Consider the following 10,833-nt stretch of genomic DNA (forward strand, 5'->3'; position numbering starts at 1 on the left):
TTCCAAGCTCTGGCATGGAGGACCTCTGATTAGTTTGAGCCGACCTTAGGATACAGTGCTGGTATGGATCCTTAGATGGGTCACATCTAATGTGAGTTCCAGTGTGTCTAGTCCATTGAGTGGGTGGTTCCTTTGTTCCAGGTTCTGCTCCTCCCTTTGTTCCCTGAGTCCAAGCCCAGCTGATGTCATTGAAAATTCTTAGTTGGAATACCGGGGGACTTGGTTCCCTTAGAAAAGGTAGCAGTTCTTACATAACCTTAAAAAGGTAAAAGCAGATGTGCCTTTCCTTGAGGAAACACACCTCCCTTCAGAGGAGAAGGATGGACTGTGTAAAGAATGGGTAGGGAAGGTATCTGCTAGCAAGTCATCTAAGAAGTCCAAGGGGGTAGCTGTGTTGTTACACAAGAAAGCCCCTCTCTCAGTTCTGGATGGAGTCGCGAACCAGGATGACCATTATCTCATTCACAGTGGAAAGGTGCAGATAGAAGTTCACTCTGGTGAACATCCGTGGACATCCATGAACCCAAATGAGATGCCCTAGTGGGCAAAGACACCAAGAACCAGCCCTTGAAGCTGCAGCCTGATGTTGCCCTTGATCTTCACCTTGTCCAACTATGATTTTCCTTGCTCATCCAACCCTCACCCCATGAAAAAGGACAGAGGTTGTGCAGTTTCTGGACAATTTTTGTTTATTAATTGTATAAATCTTTATTTAGTTTCATATAGATAGAAAAACCCACAGGGTAATAATACAATGTAATAATCACAAATATCTAACAGCCAACCCCCCATCCCTGCCCTGCACATGTGAGCATCTCGCAGAAAAGGCATCACAGGCTCTGTCCAGCATCCGTAGTCACAGTCACAATTGTGCCATCAGTTCCATTGTTCACTCTGGTATTCCTTTATCAGTCCCATTTTCAAAGCATTAGAACTATTGAGGATAACTCCAGGTCTAAACTGCTGTCAGTTGGTATCCTGTAGAAAATTAGACTATGGGGCATAAAAATCTAAGGCAGAGCACATTCCTTGCGGAACATGAATGTTAACCTCTCATGGGCATCTGGTTGGCTGTTGTGAGAACAGGAGGCTGGACTAGTTGGGCCACTGGCCTGATCCAGCAGGATCTTCTCATTTTCTTCCATGCAATTTTTTGTTGCTGTTTTGTGTCCTCTATAAATCTTCAATTATGAGATCCTATAGAAAAGGTCAGAAGGAAAGCCAAATGAATGTCACCCCACCTCCTTCATGTGGGATGCCTCCCAAGCCTCCTTGAATCAAAGCCCTCCCTCCTTGCTACCCAATATTAATTGGCCTCCCAACAACTACCTCTCAGCCCAGGACATTTCCTCACCTGAACTGCCCGACCCACTCACATCCAACCCCTGGTCCTCGGGCCTCTGAAAGATGACTTTTATTTGTTGTTCTTTTTTGGATACCAGGGGATGGACCTTGCACTTTCTGCAGCATTGTTGGAAAATATTTAGAATCCTTTTGAACCTAGGACAGAATACAGAGAAAGTGAGAAACCGGGGCTGTCCAGTCTTCATCCACTGAATCTGAGGCACCTGATACCTCTGGGCTTGACATTCATTTGTTGTCTTGTAGAGACTGCAGCACAGAGTTAGGCCCCCTGAGGACATCTTGGCAACAGATCCTACTTACATTTTCAATGATCCCCCGTCTTCTCGTGCCACCTCCTTCCCTGTCGCCTGACTCTCCACAAAGAGTTGAACTTGCCAAAGTTCCCCGGCAGGTCATCCAGCTGGGGGACGTGTTACAGTGGAGGATATGTCACCGTTACTTTTCCAGCCTTGCTCAAAAATGGGCATTGCTCCTCTTACTATTAGTTTTTATAGCTTTCAATGGATTCACCTGGTTTAATTTCTTTCTTTGCTTTTTAAAAAACCTAGACTACCTTCAGTTCAATGAATCCCCTTGCAGTGTCCAGTCATAAGACTACAATATAAATCCTCTCCTCCTCCAACCGTTCCCTGCATATGCTCCAAAAGCCTTCTACTCACACTGTACACTCAGAGCTTGGAAAAGTTACTTTTTTGAACTACAGCTCCCATCAGCCCAATCCAGTGGCCATGCTGGCTGGGGCTGATGGGAGCTGTAGTTTAAAAAAGTAACTTTTCCAAGCTCTGCCTCCGTTGACTAAGGCCTATTCAATAAACTCTGCTGAGCCAAAGAAGACACAAATAGAGACAGAGAGAATCTCAAAAAGCAAAGGATGATTGGGACAGGAAGAGTTGTATCCCAGTGCTGGGGAGCAAGAATGTTTCTCAGTGCCTTGGAAATTAAACAAAACCATTGCTTTCCTTGTTTCCTTATTTTTCTCTGCAGCTGTCCCTCCTTCCCCCCAGTCAGTTTTACCTATCCTAAGCATGATTGCCTGTGAGTAAATCCCACTGAACTCAATAAACATGCAAATGATCAAACCTGTCCTTCTCCTCCCCTCCCCCTCCTTCCTGCTCCCACTCCCCTCTGCCTTCCCTCTCCTCCCTCTTCCTCCTGCCCTCCCCGTCCCCTGTGGTCTGTTTCACCTATCCTAAGCATGATTGCAGGGGAGTAAATCCCACTGAACTCAATAAGAATGCAAGTGATTAATCAATTCTCAGCAAACTTGCACAGGGTCCCATTTCTTACCTCGTGGATTAAAAAGCAGAGAAATTCACTACCTATAGCCCACAGATATTTCTATCAAACTTTTAAAAACAGGGAAACTGGGCAAGTATAGTGAATGCACCAGGGAGCAGGAGACCTGACCTCCTCTCTGAGATATTGTACTGTCCTACCAATTTGTCAAAATGCAAACACAATTTGGGTTGCTCTTTCATAGTCCAATCCACTTGCTGTGTAGCTTTGAAGAATTTGGTAACATATTGATATCTTTGCAGAGGATCCCTAATCAAGTTTACCAACAGCACAATCCTAACCACGTCTACTCAGAAGTAAGACTTGTTGAGTTCTAGCCTAGTCTAGGGGTTAGTCCCTTTGTAAGTGAAAATAACATACAAGAATGCATTAAATTGGGAGACATTGCTTGCAAATCTGTGTACATGAGTCAAAACTGCATATAAAAATGCTGAAGAATTGCTGCAGAAATGTGAAGAACTGAATTTAAGGCTGGAAAAAAGAGAAACGGAGAGGACCAAAGTGCAGAGATCTTTCCATCCCTGTCTGTAGCCTTTTACATTCAAAGGATGTGCATTAACGCTGTGGCCCCTTAAATCCACAACACCATATCATTTCTTTCTCAATACCAGTGCTAGATACTGGCCATCAGGGGAACTTAAATCAGAAAGACTTGTATAACTGCATACCTCTCTGCAGCAGAGGCATTCTAGCTCAGCTCGCAGCATTTATTTATGGCCCTTTTGGTCAGAGAGGGCTGAGCGACTTCATCTGAGCCGCTATTGTGCATCATTTGAAAGTGGGAACGCCTGATCACAACTGTCAGAGAGTGCCCCAAAAGGTGGGTTCAAAAAGATAATTACTTAAATTCGATTCATTGTCAAATCAGATTTAAACAGGCACGCCTCTGCGAGAGAGATTACAGCTAATGTGTATTTGCCAACCGAGGAAAGGAAATCTTTTTTTTTTTAACAAGCCTTTCTTCCCCGAGAGGCTGCAAAATAGAGAATGCCTCCTGAGAATTGAATTAGTCTGTAAGCATCTTTCAGCTTTTTGTAGGTTGTGCATCTGACATGTGGGAAGGATAAAGGAGGAGACTTCTCCACAGCAGAGGTTCCTCAGGGGTGACTGTTGAGTATTGGCTGGTTTTCCCATCACTTTCCTAACCAGAAAAAAATCCAGTTTTTTTTAAGTGGATTTGTCATGCTAGGACAACAGGGTATTTTAATCCACTTTAATTGTGCAAATCTACATTTCCAGTATGCCCAGTCACTCCTGCAAAAGACGGACAGTCTGGAAGTGGCTTTAAATTGACAGAGTAAGCCGTCTTGACACAATGACCTGATGATGTCCCATCGCTCTCAGAGGAAATTGTAAAAAAAACACACACATATGGCTGCCCTTATGGCTGCTGCATCAGACTACTTCGTAAATACTTAAATAAAAAACCTTTGTATTTTCATGCAATTTTTAAAGGATTTTCCCTTTTAAATCTGCACAGAAAAAGGATGGGGCAGATGTAGTCCTGTCCCCATGTAGAACAGGGACAGACTGTGATCCAAAGGGTCCAATGATCATATGTACCTGGGACAGTATTCTTTAGAATGATCTCCACACAGCAGTGGCTGGTGCCCAATGGGACAGGTGGGGAGGAAGGAAGGGAGCCCAAACAGTAGGTGGAGCTAGCGAGCCAATTACCAGGCAGAGCCAATTAATTCCAGTTTGGTCCCTGTCCTCCTCTCCCCTGATGAGTGCTATAAGGAGCAATTCTGAGACTAAGGAAGAGGAAGCTGACAGACAGGGCCACCCCCTGGACTGGCTGTAAGTAAGAACAGAGCTTGGAAAAGTTATTTTTTTGAACTACAACTCCCATCAGCCCAATCCAGTGGCCATGCTGGCTGGGGCTGATGAGAGTTGTAGTTCAAAAAAAGTAAGAAGGCAGGTAGGTAGGGGTTGGCTGCTGGCAAAATGTTGGTGGGGCAGAGCCTCATTCACCCTTATGGACCAGCCTTCGTTGTCTCCATGTCTCCCTGCTGCCTAGGACCAGCCAAAGACTTTTTGTGAGCTGAAGCAAAGGACAAGATGGATCCTCCCTGTATTGTTCCATGTTACCTCCATTGCACTGTAGTGGATTTTCTCCTTATGGAGTCCTTGTCCAGGAAATGACACTGAGGCAGGTTGAAGCTTACAGCTGTTTATTATACTTACAATTGTGAGGAGTCCCTGCGAGCATGTGCTATGGCGGGAGACTGCCTTCTTCCCCAAATTGAGGGTCTTTTATAGCTTTTTACAATGTACAGTCATGTGTCCCAAAGTACCCAATAAGGGGCTTTACCTGTTTCCCACTCCCACCTAGCTCTGTGATTCTCCATTAAGAGGAAGTATGGACACACATACTCACCTTTTGTCCGCCCCATCCTGTTGCAACAGCCAAACCCTTCCACCTTATTTACATACTAGTACAATTGACCCCTGAGAGTGGAAAATTCCACTTCAGCACCTGAGGGCAGGACACTCAGGGGTGTCTTGTGTGACACTCAGAAATTTGCCTTCTCCCACAACAACAGACATCCCTAGGAGCTAATCAGCATGAACAATGCTGAGAAGAATCTTCTAACATGCTTCCTTGTCCTTTCCTGCTGATTGGAGCCAGCCAGAAAGAAAGGAGGTGAGTCAGCCACTGAGAAGACTCTTTTTAGCAGCGAACACTCTCCCCTTTCTTGCTGGGTGGTCTATAGGATGCTGGAGAAATAGGGACCCTGCTCCTAAAAAAGTAAAGGGTCTAAGATCCCCTGAGACCCTGGACAACTACTCCCCTGATCAAAATATTAAGAGTCAAAAATATTTATGAATATCACACAAGATGATTGAAAGCACAGGCCCCCGGTGGAAGCTGATTCACCTGGGCAAATTGGCCACTGCCCCACCAATAACACTCTGGCCTCAGCCAACCCCCACCTGCCTGCGTTCATATTTACAGCCAGTCCAGGGAGTGCCACAGCCTGCCAGGTTCTTCCTCCCTATTATCAGTGTTGCTCTTGTAGAACTTGGCAGGGAGGAGGAGGATGGGGATAAAACTAGACTTAGTTGGCTCTGCCTGTTTTGGGCTCTGGCTCCACCTACCGCTGGGCTCCCTGCTGTCAGCTTTGGGGCTGGGAGCTGGGCTGCAACTAATCAGCCGGCAGTTAGCTGGGCCGTAAATCTGCCAAGGCCAGCAGATAACAGGAGCCGGCTGGAGAAAGGAATGCTTCTAACAACCGTACCAGTAGCAGTGTCCAAAAGTGTCATCAAGGAGGGGAAGCTGGGTTCAGGAAGCCAGGGGTTCAGTCCGAAAGGTCTAGAGTCTGCAAACTATGTTTCACGGGGAGGTCACGCCCGACGTTGTAGCCAGCAGCCTGCTGCAGTCACAAACTGCCTTTTAAAACCCACTTCCTAGGCAGGTGCAGGTGATTAGTCCCCCAACTTCTCAGAGTTGCTTGTTCTTAAACGGCCCGACCTCCTCCGTTGCTGTGATACTCGCTCTGCAGGGGGGAGGGGAGCCTCCTGTTCAACCCCTGCATCTGCTTGAAAGGCTTCAGCTGGGACCTGGACATTCTCCAGCTGGGGAAGAGCTGGAGTTGCGTCCTCAGGGATTCCGCTTGTTCCTTTTTCTGGGTCCGGTGCCGCTGCCTCTTCCTCCTCCTCTGGGGAGTCCTCCGAAGGGGCCATGGCACCTGCTTTCCACCCCACCAGTCCCAATGAGCACCAGCTGCCACAGCAGAGCCCCGCAATAACTTTGATATACTGAACAGGCATAGTTTTTGCTGCTCCGGCAAAATTTTGCCACCCTTGGATCATTGCCTTAGAGCAGACAGAGGACATAGGTCTATCCTGGCATAAGCCTATTTGCACAGTGCAATGCTTCCCAAACGCTTTCCCCCATGGACCCCTTGAAAATCACTGTGGGTCTTGGCGGGGCACTGAATTATTTTTCTGCCTGTTGTAGCAATTCCAATTCCATGGAATTCAAACAGTAATACAATAAAATACAGCATAAGAAATAAAAAAGAAGCAATAAACATGCAATTAAAAATCCATATGAATATTCATTCTGGATGGATGTGCCATCTCCTGTCTTCAACCACAAATCCAGTCGCACCGTGAAGCTTGTGGACCACTGATGGTCCCTGGATGACAGTTTGGGACCACCTGGCACAGAGTGTAAAATATCTGCAAGAAGCCTGCATTTTGGTTGATTATACGGAGCAGGGGTGGGAACCTTTTTCAGTCCAAGGGCCTGATTTCCTTGTGAGTGACCTTCTAGGGGCCGTGTGCCAGAGGCAAAAAGTGGGTGGAGCAATGGATGTAACCCTCACCTTTGTATGGTAGGCTAGATTCCAGCTACGCAAAACTCAGAGGCTTCTACCCCCAGCCCCCAATACACCTGTGGCCTTCTGTACAGTGTTGGACTCTAGATCCCATCATCCCTGACCATTGGCTATGCTGGCTGGGGCTGATGGGAGCAGGAGTCCACCAATACATGGAACGCCACAGGTTTTCTATCAATGGTGTAGACCAGGTTTCTCCAAACTGGTCCCCTTCAGGTGTTTTGGACTACAGCATCCAACATCCCTGACCATCGGCCATGCTGGCTGCAGATGATGGGAGTTGTAGTCCAACAACATCTGGAGGTCACCAGGTTGTGGAAGGCTGGTGTGGACAATACTGAGCTGGACAGAATAATAGTCTGACTTGATAGCATTCTATGTTCCTATGCAGTTTGGGCAATCTGCTCAATAACGCACTTTCAAGCTCAGTGGCACTTTAAAGACCAACACATTTCTTAAGCCATAAGCTGGCATATGACAAAGTGAGCTCCAGCCTGTAGAAGCCTGTGCCATAATAAATGTGTTCATCGTTAAGGTGCTACAGACCTCCCTGTCATGTGTGCTGCTCCCATCTCACCCATCTACCTCTCTGGAACTTGCTATGCAGATGCATTTCCAGTATGGCGGTTGTTGTGTTTGAATTGTAGCATTGTACTATATTCTGCCGTTCCTCAGACCCATGAAATGCAGCTGTCCTCCAGTCTGATGGGATTTGCGATGGAATGAAAGCAGAGCCTCTGATTGAAATGTCTGACCCATCGTTGAGTGATGATTTCATAATTTCCATGAGCAATCCCACCACAGCAAATTTTAGCAATGGAGTGGCATGAATCAGCAAGGGTTTAGGGAGGAAGAAAACACACCAAGGAGGTTTAGATCCTCTACTTTAGTGGCTGGGAGGGCCTTTCTTTTTCTCCCACAGTTTTTCCTTTTCATGCAATGTGAACACAACTCAAGAGTTTATATCAACCAATGGCAGTGGGGAGGGGGAACCCATCATCAGTGCTTGTATTGAAAATATTTTGTTCTAAAAAAACAAATAAAGATCTGCTGGCCAATTTCACTTTAATCAATGGCATCTCCAAGGTGTCTCCAGCAGGGTTTTAAAAAATTATTTAAATCAGGTGTAAGAAACCTTACCAGGATCAGCCTTACAGGCCAATTTGACAGGTGAATGGGGCCTATTACCTATCAATCACATAATGCCATGATGACATCACATGAGTGACAGGTGGGTTGTCCCACCCACCTCCTAAAATCCCTTACATGGGATTCCAAGGACCTGACAGCCAGCTGGTAAGCTTCCGCTCCTCTCTGAACCTCTGGCTGTTTGAATGGATTAAATCCTGCTACCTTGGCTGTGCAGTCCTGCTGGGAACAGCATGTGCAGCCAATGCAGCGTTAAAGCCTGTCCTCCTGCCTGTCAGCTGATGTTCCCAGTGACATCAGCTGATGAGTGGGTGTGCATGGTTTGGGCAAAATGGCCTTGCGGACCAAATGTACCCCCTGGTGGGCCAAGATTGGCCTGTGGGCTGGAGAGTCCCTACCCCTGTTTTAAATACAAGGACTTTAAAAAGCTGTCAGTAGCAGGCTCATTTGGATGTAGCACTAAATTTATAATTTAGCATTTCAGGAACGAACCTTGGGGTCACATGCTCCCCCTGGGCACTTTCCTTTTTAGGTGTGGCTGCAAGGAGAAGTTTGGAAGCTTGTGCTTTTGCTTTTGCTTTGAACTCACTGTTAGAAGTTGGCTTGTTTCAGTAAGCCATAGTTAAGACTAACCACAGTTTGTCCAGGCTAAGACATAATGCTAAACAGCAGTTAGTTAAAAATGAAAGCAAAAAGCTTCCTGTTTCCTTATAGTAGACACAGCAGAGGGGAAGGGTGGAGAGGTTGAGTGCAGGAGCCCAAGGTTCACCCAGGCTCATCCACAATATGGTAAACCATAGTTTAGTGTTAAGTCAGAATAAGGCCAGTCTTGGAAAATGTATTCTACCCCCCCTCTCTCTCACACACACAGGAACAGAACACATCTTCCAAGCCAATGCCTGCTGAAAAACAGAAAGGGATCACCTAAAACAGGTGTGGGACCCTTTGGCTCTCTGGATGTTGTTGGACCACACCTCACATCATCCCCAACAAGCATGGCCAATGACCAGGGATGAAGTTAGCTGTAATTCAGCAACATCTGGAGGGCAAAAGGTTCCCCACACCTGACCTCAAAAAACAAGGAGACTAGCTTTGTATTCATATGCAAATGCATGAAGATTTCGTTCAAGGCCCTAAAGATTATTTAAGTGGGTGGGCAGGCTTCCTTCCCCCGGCAGCCCCTGTCTCATGTTTTAATCCATTCCCGATTTGCAAGTGGCAAAGAGTTCCAGGAGCTGCACTCCCCTCTTTTCTTTTGCTGCTGGGTTGAGAATGAGATACTTGCTAATGCCTTCTCTCACAACAGATGTCCCTAGAAGCCAATCAGCATGAAAGGAGAGTGTATGCCATTTCATTCGTTTATTTATTTTTATTTAACTGAATTTACATACAGCTTAATTGTAAATAGAACTCCTAAACGATTTTGTCAAACACAGATGCAGACAAGGCATCATGGAAGCAAGCAGACTCCTACAAACAGAACAAACTGCAAGCATAGGCAAGGGACATGAGCACATCATTTGCCTTCCCCCCCACCGGATGAAATTTAACACTGCCACAACCAATGTAATAAGCCATGAGATTGACCTGGGAAATACATATGCATCCCTCCTCCTAATAGCAAACTCAGCTGCTGAATGCCGACATGAACTGTATCCAAAACAGGGGCACTTCTCTGCTACCTCTGCATTTTATCTCTCTGCAGCAAGTTGCCGATGTGAGCCGCAGTGTGGAAAGTCTGACAGAAGAGGGCCTGCGTGGGCCACACAAACATCACACAAGGGAATGGGAAGGCGGTTTTCCGGAATGCAATGTCATTAAATTTGCCATCATTACCGATTGGGTCAGTATATAAGCACAGCAATAGGAACAGCTGGGGGTGTTTCTCCATATAGCACATTCCCTTAAATCAAAGTCTGGCGGGTAGCAGTGGTGCTTTCAAGCCTTTGTGTGTGTGTGTGTGCTTAAATTGATTTTCAAAAAAGATCGTGCATCTTTGCACAATGTTACTTCAGTACAGATTTAACAAAAGTCATTTCCGCTGACACCATATTAATCATAGAGGTTCTTTCTGCTCGTAACTCCAAAGATTATTGACCTAAATATGCCTGATGGTTCCATGTGTTCCCTTTAAAGGCAAGGACAAAGATGCACAGGCACTGTTTTTGCATAGATACTTGCCATTTGTATTCACTAACAATGGTGGTGTAGTGGAGCAGGGTCAAAGCGCATCCACTTACTCCACAGCAGGGACAGTGTCATCTTCTGGGGCGTTCTTTGCCAGTCCTCTGTGCAATGCTGTCTTGCGGCCTTTGGAACTGGTGGGGCAGGAGGCAGGGAGACCAACATTAGGTGGAGCCAGAGACAGTGATTGGCAGAGCAAGAGCCAATGAGAAGCAGAGCCAACTCCATTCTAGTTTTGTCCCCATCTTCCTCCTCCCTGCTGAGTTCCACAAGGTCTGCACTGAGACTAAGGAGGGGGAAGCTGACAGCCAGGGCCACTCTCTGGATTGGTTGTAAGTAGGAAGGCAGGTTGGTGGGCTGGCTGAGGGTGAAGTGAGGTTGGTGGGGCAATGTCCCTTTTGCCCTAATGGACCAGCAAATAAATAAGCTGTTTCTCAGAGAGAAACCCACCACATAAGCTACTCAGAGGAAGAGGTAGGGTATACTGGCATGC

General features: G+C 46.4%; 1 long non-coding RNA gene across 1 annotated transcript; it reads right to left on the reverse strand.

Moving 5' to 3' along the window:
- Positions 1-754: 754 nt before the first annotated feature.
- LOC133371460 (uncharacterized) lies at positions 755-6,020 on the reverse strand. Its single transcript, XR_009759325.1, has 3 exons — positions 5,904-6,020; positions 1,355-1,500; positions 755-1,197 (listed from the first exon to the last, which is right to left on the reverse strand). It is a non-coding gene; the product is annotated as an uncharacterized LOC133371460 (long non-coding RNA).
- Positions 6,021-10,833: the final 4,813 nt, after the last annotated feature.

The sequence above is a fragment of the Rhineura floridana genome, chromosome 16, assembly GCF_030035675.1.
Source record: "Rhineura floridana isolate rRhiFlo1 chromosome 16, rRhiFlo1.hap2, whole genome shotgun sequence".
Classification (NCBI taxonomy): domain Eukaryota; kingdom Metazoa; phylum Chordata; class Lepidosauria; order Squamata; family Rhineuridae; genus Rhineura; species Rhineura floridana.